Here is a 13,349-nt window from a genome sequence, read left to right on the forward strand (position 1 = left end):
ACTCTGTATGACGGTCTCCCGAGCCATGCGTCTTTTGGTCACACAAGTCTCTGTAAAGATGTGGACACATGCCACTTTCCTCAGCCCAGCATCCCTTCCTCACTTCCTTGCATCAGGGTACTGCCCCTCATTTCCTCTAGAAAACCCCTCCTCCATGCTGCATGGTTCTGGGGGGCTGCCCTGGTAGACTTTGCCTCAATCAAAGTGAGTGGAATCCTTCCTGGGACTTTACCTGGGGACCTGAAAGAGAGAGATGTTTCTCTGGACTGAGAGATGCAAGGAGATGACCCTGTTACTATTTGTTGGTGGCAGAGTCCTCCTGTCATATGAAGGAACCTGAGGATGAGATCAACACCCAAGCAGGCAGGGAGGAGGGAGGGAGGGAGGGTGGCCAGCCGGCACTGCTCCAGCTTCCAGCAGCTCCAACCTCAGATGACTCTTATTGTATAAGCTGGTATAGGTCGACTTTCTCTTATCTGAAAGCAAAAAAGTTCTGATTAGTAGTAGATACAGGTACATTAGCTAAACTCTCTTATTATTATCCTCAATTTTCAGATATGGAAGGTGAGGTTAAGATTCTGAGGTCCAGGGGCAGAGCAAACATGTTTGCATATTTCATTCTAAATGAGTGCCCAGTGCTGCCATGCGCTGGATACTGTGCAAATACAACAGTGGGGAAACGACTGCTCTCTCAGAAATTACAGCCTGGGAAAGAGGTGCAGTCATGTTACTGATCTAACCCCACTTTATTCAAATCCACACATGTAATGCCGTATTTATGTTCTTCAGGATGCTGCAAAACATCTCACATCAGAGTTGCCTTAAATAGTGGATGCCTGAATAATTCACAGAAGCACGAGTCTCCTATGTCTCTTTTGAGGCCCATTAGGAGTTGGTTGTCACGGGTTTTCATTTTGGCTCAGAACGAAATCTGTGCGTGAATCATCCAGGGACCCTTTGGTCACAAGCAACAGAAACTGCGAAGTAACTTAGCCAAAGGGAATTGGTTGGATTGGTGATGCAGAGCCCAGGGGTGAAGCTGGCCTCCAGGGAGAAGGGAGGCCAGGGACTCTAACAATCTGGTCAGCCTGGTTTTGCATCTTTCCCCCACCACCCTCTGAGCTCTCCTGTTGACTCAAATTTTCCAGCTACTGCTGGGCTCCATGTGATGATGGCTGGGTGGCAAGGGAAGATGAAAGGAGGGGAGAGGCATGTCCGTAAACAGTTCCAGGTGAGCAACACCCCAGTGTAAAATCTTGGAGGGAGAGCTGCTCATCTGTGGGAAGCGTGGCTCATTTGCTCACCGCTCTGGCCAGGACAGTGGGCCCTATGACCTGCAGCCCCTTCAGAACTGCATGGAGGGGCTTTGCCAAGAAAGATGCGGAGGGGATGGTCAACACGTATCAGGCATCATCTCACCACTGAAGTGGACCGGAGTTTGCAAAATGCTCACTGGAGGGCATCCAGTCCAGCCTCCTCCAGCACCTGGGGATGGGGACACACAGGTGGCTTATTAACATGCCCATTCCTGGCAATTCCACTCCTTACTGCCCATGCGGCCTTAATTTTCTCAGGTGCTTGAACTTAACTGAGCTGTCTAAAGATTCTCGCAGTCCTGATTATCTAAGGACAGTCCCAGCTATGTGAAATGAATTTCTCTTGGCAAAGCGACCCTTCCCACAGCCTAAGCCTCCACCTGTGCAGAAGTTGGTGAAGTAGCTGAAGCGGGGGCTGGCCACAGGCAGGGAAAGGGTCAAGGACAGGAGGAGGCCAGCCCTTGGGAAGCCAAGATCAGGAAACAGCGGAGCTTCACAATCTTCAAAGATCAAGAAGCTTGTGGGTAAGGAAGAACTGACATCAGACTGCTGAGAGTGGTGAAGGTGCTCCAGGAACTTGGCCCTTAGTCTTCCTGGACTATGGGGAGAACATGAGGCCAGGGTGGCAGGGATCTGGAAGTTCCAGGAAGGTACCACAGAGGGTGACAGAGCTCCAGGTATAGAAGCAGCAACTCAGCTGCAGGCCGAGGCTGGGCCTTTTCTTACTTGGCTGTTGTGCTGCCCGGGCCCAGGTGGGATGTATCAATACGAGAGCATCTTCAACCTAGTAGGAGTCCCCAGGTCTCCTAGGGGATGGCACCCTCTCTGAACTGTCACCTGTGACCTCTGGTGACCGCAGAATCTAGGCCGGAGTCACCCTGGGACTAGCTCCAGGGGAGATTATGAGGCCTCCACGTCCCTCACTAGGTAGACAGAATTGCTCACCAACCCGAGACTCGGAAAAAGGGTCTCCATTAAACCCTGTGAAGCCAGCTAAGAATAAATGAGTTGAGGATTCATTTGGAGGAAACAAGAGATATCTGTGGATTGATTTCAAGTGATCTGAAAGACAATGTCATTAACAGAGCCACAAAATCTACCGTGGGAAGTCCGAAGAAAGCAGAAATGGCCTCAAAACACCCTCAGAGGTGACCCTGGGGCCGCTGTCAGGCAAGACGGCTGGAAGAAAGGGGTCTGGCCCATGACTGCAGGTCCTGACCTGGCCTTGTTGCCCCTGGAACCTGTCCGCCAGTGACTGTCCTTCAAGCATGATTGCTTCCCCAGAGGGAAGAAGATGGCATTTCCAGCACTGTCCTTCAGAAAGAGGGCACAACTCCTAGAAAATTGAAACTATCTTTTTCTCCAGCTCACTTTTCTGGCTTGTCAGTTCATACTCCAAGGGAAAAACTGGGAGAGAGGAGAGAAAAGGATTATCTTAGTAAGTATTACAGTCTCTGAAAAGTCTGCAAACAAGGTACAAGTACAGTAATTACCCTTAGATCTGGTGCTCAAAAATCAGTTCAGGTTCATTATTTCCAATGAGTTAGTCAATCCCAAGAGGAGGGGAGGAGAGAAAAAATTTCTGAATACATAAAAATTTATCATCCATTTCCATTGTACTTACTGACCCAGTGCAAGGTGGCTGTCTGAAAATGTCTGAATGAGAAGCTCTATGTCAGAGGTGCCCGACAGTCAGGAGGCTCACCCTCCAGGCCAACTCTGCCACCAACCAGCCATGAGGTCAGTGCCCCCCGCCTCCTGTGGAGGATCATCTTGTTCCATCCGTGCCAATGTTCAAGTGCTCCCCTGGCCTTCACAATGACACAGAGAGAAGCAACCACACTGGGCCCCATTACAGTCCCTGCTCCATGGGTCAGTGACCCGTCTCCAGGGAGATCACAGTCTGCGCACAAGTCTTTCCTAAGAGGCTACGCCTGCTGTGCTGAGAACTGTGGGCAAGACAGACGAGGTCCTGAGTTTTTAGCTTAGTTGGATTCAAGTGGAAACAGGATTACAGAACAGAGTGGAGTCCAAAGAAGCTATTACTCAGGAAAGAGAAAGAACAGAAGCCAAGATATGCTTTGAGAAGAAATAAATCAAATAATAATAGGAGTGGGTTGCCATGCCCTCCTCCAGAGGATCTTCCTGACCCAGGGATCAAACTTGGGTCTCTTGCATCTCTTGCATTGGGAGGCGGGTTCTTTACCACTAACACCACCTGGGAAGCCCAGTAGTAGTATTAAATTAACATTTAGACAAGGTGGGGCTTTGAAGACGGTGGACAGAGGAAATATCATCATCCCAAAGCACCAAATTAAAAATCCCTTGCCATTCCCAAAACACACTTTTCAAGATGAGTTTGGTCCAAGCGCCCTTATGAGGTAGGGAGGACAGCCAAAAGACTCCATTTCCTGGCCTCAGTATGGACACATGACTCAATCTAGCCAAGAAGATGTAAGTGGAAGCAATCTGTAGAACAATCCAGGATTCCTTAAAGGAAGGAAGAGCATCCTTACACAGTCCTCCTTCCTGCTGACTGAAACGTGGGTGCATTGGCTGGAGCCCCAGCAGTCACCTTGGGCCATGAGGGGGTCTTGGCAAGAGAATTCGAGCACAGTGGAGAGACAAACTCGCTGAATCACGGTCCCTGATGCTTGTGGAGCCAACTTACCTAGTCTTCCTCCCTCCAGACTTCCTTTACATGAAAGAAAAATTTATATCCTAATCCACTCATGTTTGATGACCTTTGACAAGCCTCTTGTCTTCCCTACACCCCAGCTTCCTTGTCTCTAAAATGGAATAGTATTTACCTAATACTTTGTTGAGAGTAAACAGAGTAAACTAAGCCAGACACATAGCTATTATTACATCTTACTCAAGCTATTATTTTTTAACAGCTTTGAGAAAAAAACATACATACTACATACTTTGCCTAAAGTATACAATTCAGCATATTTATAGTGTTTTTATTATCACCATGATCTCATCTTAGAACACTTTTATCATCCCCCAAAGAAACCTTGTACCCATAATCAGTCACTGCCCATTTTCCCCTCTGCCTCCCCGGCCCTAGGTATGTTTTTTTTTCAATAGTAAACTCTCTTTAGTCACAATTTTAAGAGTGCTTGAAGATATTTTAGAATATTAGATAGTCCTTGATGTAAGATAAGACAGATTTCCCTGTCAACCTTACATTATAAAGCAATTTACTTAGGGCAAAAGTATGAGATTGTGTTTCCTGGGTTTTTCTTAAGTCAACGTACGAATTGAATAATATCATAATTTAAATATCCTCTTAGGCAGTTTTCTTCTTCTGTGTTCATTTTCAATTTAATATTGATTTTCTTATTGAAGCAATAAATATAGTTTAAAAAAAATCAAATCATGAGGTTTATAACATCATGAGGTTTGTAATAAAAAATGATAGTCCCTCCCCTCATTGCTGCCCTGGTCACTTTCAGCTCTCCTGGAATCCTCCAGCATTTATCTCCATGTTTTTAAACATGCTTATTCTGCTATTTCTTTATTTTCCAATTTTAGACATTATCTTACAGAAAGAGTGGTAGATTTATTCTCTTTAACACCCTTCATTCCAAACATAGGTTTTTTTTTTTTTTTAACTATTTTTCCTTAAATCACTTTTGGTATTTAACTTATTATAACTAAATGAGGTAAATTCACAGTTAAGGTAGGCAGTGTACTATCATGATAGTTTTGATATTTCTGGAGTTAATAATCCCACCCCTTTTCTTCCCAATTGTTTTCCTATCATTAACATTAGCTATTATTAATTCACCCCCACACTCCCATCATTGCACTCAAACACGACAGGTCCATTTCTTCCTTGCATCCATCCTTCTGGGGATTCCTGTCCTTGATCTGGTTGCTGTCTGGGTTTACTTCCATCCTGGAAGTTAGTTCAGTCATAGTGAATTCTGAAGGAAACAGCCTGCTTTCTCTCCTTAGCCCCACTGTCCATAAAACCTAGACTTTAACTCACAGAGCTCAGAGGCTTGGAAGCGCCACTTTGGCCTGACTACCTTGCCTTTCCCTTCTCAGATGACCTGACATCCTCACCCCACTCTCTCTGCTTGCAATTAATTGGGCCTTTTCTCTCCATGTCTGATTCGAGTTAAAGGACCACTAAGAAGGTTCAGGGAAAAGCATTATCAATGAATATTTCCAAGCCTCAACAAACTTGTATGCTAAGATCACAGCTAATATAAAATAAAGCAGAAAAGCGCTCTGTTGCTGATTAGAGAATGAGCTAGATTACTGACATGGCCCTCTGAGGAGAAAGGAGGGCAGGTACCACCTCAGGGTGGCTCTCTGGATGCTGGCTTAAACCAAGTGCAACCAAGGCTTATACCCTTTTACAGCACCTATGACACAAACTACTCATGTAATCAGGAAACATCAGTGGCCACCCAGAGTGCACCAACTGGCAGCCCTAGGACCACATCAGGCCTGCACACACATTTTCACGGCCTGTAGGGTTTTAAACTTCTCAATGTTTTTAGGTTGGGGCATTCTGTATTCTGCACCTGCCTGGCCCTGAAGGTATGGCCTTTGACACCTGTAACAACCCAACCCCATTAAATTACTGAAGAGGGGAAACCCACAGAGGGGCAGTTTCTAGTCACACAGCTCAGTGGCAAATAGGGGCTAATCCAGCACAAGCAAGCTTTCTGATGCGTCCCTTGTTCCTCAGTTTAATTCACCCAGATCCTGACCTGTGAAGGTCAGCCCTTCACCCACTTACCAACCCTTCACCCACTAAGCACGAATTCAGAGCACAGCAATGGAGCAAACTTTCAGGGTCATTCCCCACAAGCTGGATAAAACACTCCTGGCTCAACACAACATATACAACCTCCAAGTCAAGTGATCAAAATATCTGAGTGCACCAGATTGGTGTCCTGCTCCAAACCTGCTGACATTAATTCCATCTCCTCATTTTGCAAGCTTCTGGCTGTCTTTCTCATTTAAACCTAATCCTGTGTCCAAACAGGGTTCAATGCAACCCCTTGGCTGGATGTTGGCATTTGGTGACTGGTGAACTTGTGAAAGAATGCAGTTGCTGAACTGCTGTTTCCTTTGGGTGATCAAGCCCCAGAGAGCAGCCCAGTAATTTGCCATGAGCCAGACAGGCAGCAGTGCACTGGTGGATGCCGCTTGCTGTGTCCACATCACCGAGAGCAAAGCCTTCTGTAGGAGAACCAGCTTCCACAAGAGAACTAGAAATAGTACTTCCTAACATCTATACCACATCTCCTATTTTCCTTAACTCCTGCTACACTGCCTACATCACTCATTCTGACACCAAATATTTTCAGTTCAGTTCAATTGCTCAGTCGTGTCCAACTCTGCAACCCCATGGACTGCAGCACACCAGGCTTCCCTGTCCATCACCAACTTGAGGAGGACCAACTTGCTCGAACTCATGTCCATTGAGTCGGTGATGCCATCCAACCATCTCATCCTCTGTTGTCCCCTTCTCCTCCTGCCTTCAATCTTTCCCAGCATCAGAATCTTTTCCAGTGAGTCAGTTCTTCACATTAGGTGGCCCAAGTATTGGAGCTTTATCTTCAGCATCAGTCCTTCCAATGAATATTCAGGGTTGATTTCCTTTACGATTGACTGGTTTGATCTTGCAGCCCAAGGGACTCTCAAGAGTCTTCTCCAACACTACAGTTCAAAAGCATCACTTCTTTGGTGCTCAATTTTCTTAATGATCCAACTCTCACATGACTAGTAGAAAAACCATAGCTTTGACTAGACAGACCTTTGTCTGTGATGTCTCTGCTTTTTAATATGCTGTCTAGGTTGGTCATAGCTTTCCTTCCAAGGGGTAAGCAAGCGTCTTTTGATTTCATGGCTAGTCACCATCTGCAGTGATTTTAGAGCCCAAGAAAATAAAGTCTGTCACTATTTCCATTTTTTTCTCCATGAAGTGATGGGATTGGATGCCATGATCTTCATTTTTTGAATTTTGAATGTTGTTTTAAGCCAGCTTTTTCAGTCTCTTCTTTCACTTTCATCAAGAAGCTCTTTAGTTCCTCTTCACTTTCTGCCATAAGGGTGGTGTCATCTGCATATCTGAGGTTATCGATATTCCTCCCAGAAATCTTGATTCCAGCTTGTGCTTCATCCAGCCTGGCATTTTGCAAGCTGTATTCTGCATATAAGTTAAATAAGCAAGGTGACAATATATAGCCTTGACATATTCCTTTTCCTATTTGGAAGCAGTCCGTTGTTAAATTTATCACATGTGCACATCTCAGATTCCTAACACTATTTTAAGCCTTTAAAGGGAAAGAAAAACAGTACAGATTTTAGAGACACGCTCTTGGGGTTCAGATCCCAGTACTGCCACTGACTGTGTGGCTGAGGCAAGTCACTGAACCTGTGAGCCTCAGTGTTCTCACCTGTGAAAGCAGGTAATAGAAGCACCCACCTTTCAGTACTGCTAAAAAGGATGTCTTTTGAGGTACCCAGCACCATACTTTGCCTTCTTCAGATATCCACAAAGTATTTAACATTGCCCAATCATTCATCGATGGAAAGCCCTAGTGGCTCAGTGGTAAAGAATCTGCCTACAATGCAGAAAACTAAGGTTCGATCCCTGGGTTGGGAAGATCGCTGTAGCAGGAAATGGCAACCCACTCCAGTATTCTTACCGGGAAATCCCAAGGACAGAGGAGCCTGGCAGGTCACAGTTCATGGGGTCGCAAAAAGTCTGACACGACTTAGCGACTAAACAACATCAATCATTCACCTGTTTTGTAATATTAAGGATTCAATGTGAAACTCATTTTCATGGTGGATTTAGCCGAGTCAGACCATGTTTAGCAATAAAACATCACATTAGAATTGATAATAAAGTCCTGATCATTATGTGAAGAAAAAATTAATAAACCATGTCTTGCTAGATGGGCAGTGCACCATAAAATTTCAGATCAGTGGCTGAACTGAAAGTACTTAATTGTCTTAGATTTAACTAAATTTTGTTTGGTTTTAAACTATCTCCTTTCAAGATTATTCATAAAATTAAACTAATAATTATAACAGTTAAGTGTCAACAAAATTCTAGGAAATAAATGCAATAGTAATAGTGTGATAACACAGATGTTAATCCTTTGAGTTGGTTTCACTTACTGGTTGATTTTAAACACTGAAAAATTCACTGCCATTGTTCTTTTGTTAGAATAAAAAATTGTCCAGACAGAATTATCCTTCTTTCTAAATTTAACACTTTTAGGGAGTTTATCATTTCTCTTTACCTCTTTGAAGTAAAGCAAGGCAGCAGCAGTCTGGCCTTCTATTTACCAAGTCTAGAAATAGGATTGTGATGGTCCAGTGAAAGCCGCCTAACACCTTGTAGTGTTCATGCCACTGCTGAGTTGCCCACAAAGCTGGATCAAAGATGTGCGTGGGCACTTCTATTTGGGCAAACCACACGCTGAAGCAAAAATATGCTAACATACATTGAATTTGGATCATGTTCTGAATGTTGTCTGTCACATGACACACTGTTGCTTCCAGGACAGTGGGGAAACTGCTGTGTCAAAGGCAACACAAGGGCTCCCCATTTTCCTCCTCAAACAACAGGAGGCATTGTTACCTATAATGAGGTGCTCTGCTAAGGACTATTTCCTGTGGATACCCTGGCTCTCTACCACAATGCTCACAGATACCTGAACACTGGCCAAATAGGTAAATTCTAGAGCAGAATATAAGAGCAACCAGCAGCTCTACCAAGGGAAGGGGAGTGGGGAATGAACACATGAGGCAGAAAACTGTTTTAGGGACATCCCTGGTGGTCCAGTGGCTAAGACTCTGCACACAATGCACAAGACTGGGATTCCATCCCTGGTTAGGGAACTAGATCTTGCATGTTGCAATTAAAGATCCCACGTGCTGCAACCAAGACCAGGTGCAGCCAAAGAAATATGTGCAGTATTCTGGGTGCTTTCACCCACCTTCCCTGGCTACACCCTACTCCCTTATCCCAAACACACTGACCCTAGGAAGGTAATAATAGAAATTTTCTTTGTATATGAAAACTCTCTTTACTCATTTGTTCTTTCCCATAAGCTGATTAACATTAATTTATTTCAGACCAGGCACTGGTTTTCCTCTGACTATTCTGCACACCATCTTAATCAACAGAATATACCAAGCTTAAAGAGCCACTCAGTACTGAATCAGCAGCTCATACCATATGTTGTGGGTAAAAACATACTTCCCAAAAAAGCTAAATGCAGAAAGACCAAGGATAGAATATATATTTAATACTCATGAAGTCTAACAGGATGTGCTTAGTATGTGGAACACTGAGATTTTACAGGGAAAAAGTTAGTCTTTAAATATATCCTAAAACATCTTTCTTCTGTTCTGTTACAGTTTTTGCCCTCAAAAGAGTATTTTAAGGGAAAAAATCTAATTACAAAAACAACTGCATCTTGGATGGATTCTTAGTGCTAACTTTTTTAAAATGTAAAAAAGCCATGTATTTTCTCAGAAATGTGGTGATGTAGCCAACAGATTTCATGGTAACAGTATGGCTGAGTCCTAAATCTTGGGTAATATTTACAGGTTCAGCTTTATTCTGGCATTATCCAAGTTCACATTTGAGTGAAGAAAGAAAACCAAACCACACTGCAATTAGCATTTTAAAATGCAACTGTCTTTTCTCAGGTCAGAAATTAGTTTATCTTTTGTTTTACATCTACCATTCCAAAAGGAAGGAGACTGGCTGCTTCATTAGCATATTCATGTAATAAGCACAGCTTAAGTCTGAAACATCTTAAACTACAGGTCTATTATGAGCTTCTTCATTTTTCAAAAACATCTTAGAACTAAAACATTAAGTCTCTTTTAGAAAAATGAAAGCACCCTGATTTATCAGAGCTTGAGAGACTACGTTTTCTTAGAATCAACACCTCACCCCTCACCCCATTTCCTGTAGCCCTAACAACTAAAACCATAGGCTGATTTCCATTTTATACATGCTTTTTTGTGCACCAATCTAAAAACACCTGATCACAGCTAACCAAGGGATGAAATGTTTCACTGGAATTTAAAAACTGCCTTTTGAATTGTATCAAAAAGTCCTCCACTTATAAGTAGCCACAATATTTTGTAGACCAATAAAAATGTACACATCTAAAGTTCTTCTTTGTTAAGTCTGCCTTCTCTCCAAGCATTTGATAGCCATAAAGGAAAAACTGATGTCATTCACTCCAAATTATCAATGATGATGAGTAACAGCATGGTAAATTAAGATTAACATTTTAAAGGACTTATTGGTATTAAATTTTCATGTGTTCTCTCATATCAAACATAAAGTGCTTAAAACATAATTGCATAGCTTGGCAATAATCATAAAGTAAGCACCTGCATAGCCACCACTCAGGTCAAAAAACAGAACACTATAGCGCCTCAGAAGTCCTCTAGAAGTCCCTTCCCATCAGCATCCCCAACCACTCTCCTGACTTACACAGTCACATCCTTGCTCTTCTTCAGTCTCACCCCCTTAAGTGCACCATTAAACGGTATTCTATCTATCAACAGTTTTCAACTTCGTATGATTGGGAGAAAACCTGTATTACTTGTTATCTGTCATCTCTTTTGTGTACTGTTTTAAAGATTCCCTTTATTTTATTTTGTGTAGCTGTAGTTTGTTTCCACAGCTGGGTTATTTCCAGTTTGGGTCTATCACAAACATTCTTGTCTACGTATCACTGCACAATATGTACAAGCATCTCTTGTACACAGTATGCACCGAGGAACAGAACTGCTGGGTCACATGCAAATTTTCCACTTCACTAGATAATTATTCTCACTAGCGGTGTTGTGCCACACCCTTATTGATGGTTGGTATTGTTCACATTTTAAAGGATTATCAGTCTGGTGAGGAGAATGGAGTTGGGAGGGTGTAACCTGGAATAGTTTTCATCTTCATTTTTCTGACTAGTGATTGAAGATTTTTTTCGTGTATATGGATCATTTAGATTTCCTCTTGGGTAAAGTGCAAGAACTCTTAAAATGAGTGTTACTGGAGAAAAGGGTTGGTGGGAATGTAAACTGGTGCAGCCATTATGGAAAACAGTATGGATGTTCCTTGAAAAACTAAAAATAGATTTGCCATATGATCCAGCAATCCCACTCCTGGGCATATATCCAGAGAATACTGTAACTCGAAAACTTACATGTACCCAAATGTTCACTGAAGCACTATTTATAAGAACCAAGACATGGAGGCAACCTGCATCCACCAACAGATAAATAAATAAAGAAAATGTGATACATATATATACAGTGGAATATTATTCAGCCATAAAAAGAACGAAATAATGCCATTTGCAGCAACATGGATGGACCTAGAGATTATCATATTAAGTGAAGTCAAAGATAAATACCATGTATTTACATTTACATGTAAAATCTAAAATATAATACAAATAAACCTATTTATAAAACAGAAACAGACTCACAGACAGAAAACATGGTTATCAAAGGAGAAAGGGACGAGGGAGTGAAAATTACAAGCTACTATATGTAAAATTGACAAGATCCTACTGTATGTAACAGGGAAGTAAATTAAATACCCTGTAATAAGTCATAATGGAAAAGAATATGAAACAGAACCCATATATATGTATAATGAATCACTATGCTTACACTAGGAACAAACACAACACAGTAAATCAACTACACTTCAATACAAAATTTTAAACTTAAAAAAGGTTTTATTGAGATATAATTGACATCATACAATGCACCCATTTAAAGTATATGATTCAATAGTTTTTAGACATATTTACAGATATATGCAACCATCACCATTTAGAACATTTTCATCTCCAAAAGAAACCCCATATCTTTAAGCTGTCACCTCCCTAGCCATCCAGTCCCAGCCCCTCAGTTCTATGCTGCTGCTGCTGCTAAGTCGCATCAGTTGTGTCTGACTCTGTGCAACCCTGTAGACGGAAGCCCGCCTGGCCCCTCTGTCCCTGGGATTCTCCAGGCAATACTGGAGTGGGTTGCCATTGCCTTCTCCACCAGTTCTATACTAATCTATATTAATACCTGTTTCTATAGCTTTCCCTATTCCAGACTTTCACATGGACTGAATCACTTATTAAGTAGCCTCTTGAGACTGGCTTCTTCACTACTGTTTCCAAGGCGCATCCTAGCTTTAGCATGTTATCAGTCCTTCACTCCTTTTATTGTCAATTAATAGTCTACTGTATGGATACCCTATATTTTGTATATCCATCCATTAATCCACTGATGGACACTTGCGTACTTTCTACTTTTTAGCTATTATAAATAACTCTGCTATAAGCATTTGTGTACAAGTTTTTGTGCAGACATGTCTTAGATATATACCTAGAAATGGAAATCCTGGATCATCTGGTAACGCTTGTTTAACTGTTAGAGGAAAAACTGTTTTCCCAAAGTGACTACACCATTTTACCCTTTCACAGCAGTGCAGGAGAGTTCCAATCTCCCCACATCCTCAACACTGTTTATCTGGCTTGATTTTAGCTATCCTAGTGGTAGCTCACTGTGGTTTTAGTGTGTACTTCCCTGATAACATTTTGCATCTTTTCATGTGCTTATTGGCTATTTGCATATCTTCCTTGGAAAATTATCTATTCAGACCTTTGCCTTTTAACTGGGCTGTCTTTTTGTTAATGGGCGGTACTGAGTTGTGTCTGTTTAGTGATTTTTATAGTTCTTTATATATTCTGGATACATATTCTTTGATATTTTATGTGGTACCAATATGTTCTCCATTATGGATCTACAGCTGACCCTTGAACAACACTGATTTGAACTGTGTGGGTCTGTTTATACTTGGGTTTTTTTCAATACGTACTGCAATACCATATGATACACAGTTGGCTGAACCTATGGAGGGACTGTAAAGTCTTATGTGGATTTTTAATTGCACGGGAGGTGGGGAGAGGCAGTCACTGTCCCTAACCGCCCCCACTGTTCAATAGTCACCCGTAGTCTTTT

The sequence above is a fragment of the Capricornis sumatraensis genome, chromosome 1 (genome assembly GCF_032405125.1).
Source record: "Capricornis sumatraensis isolate serow.1 chromosome 1, serow.2, whole genome shotgun sequence".
NCBI classification, from domain to species: Eukaryota; Metazoa; Chordata; class Mammalia; order Artiodactyla; family Bovidae; genus Capricornis; species Capricornis sumatraensis.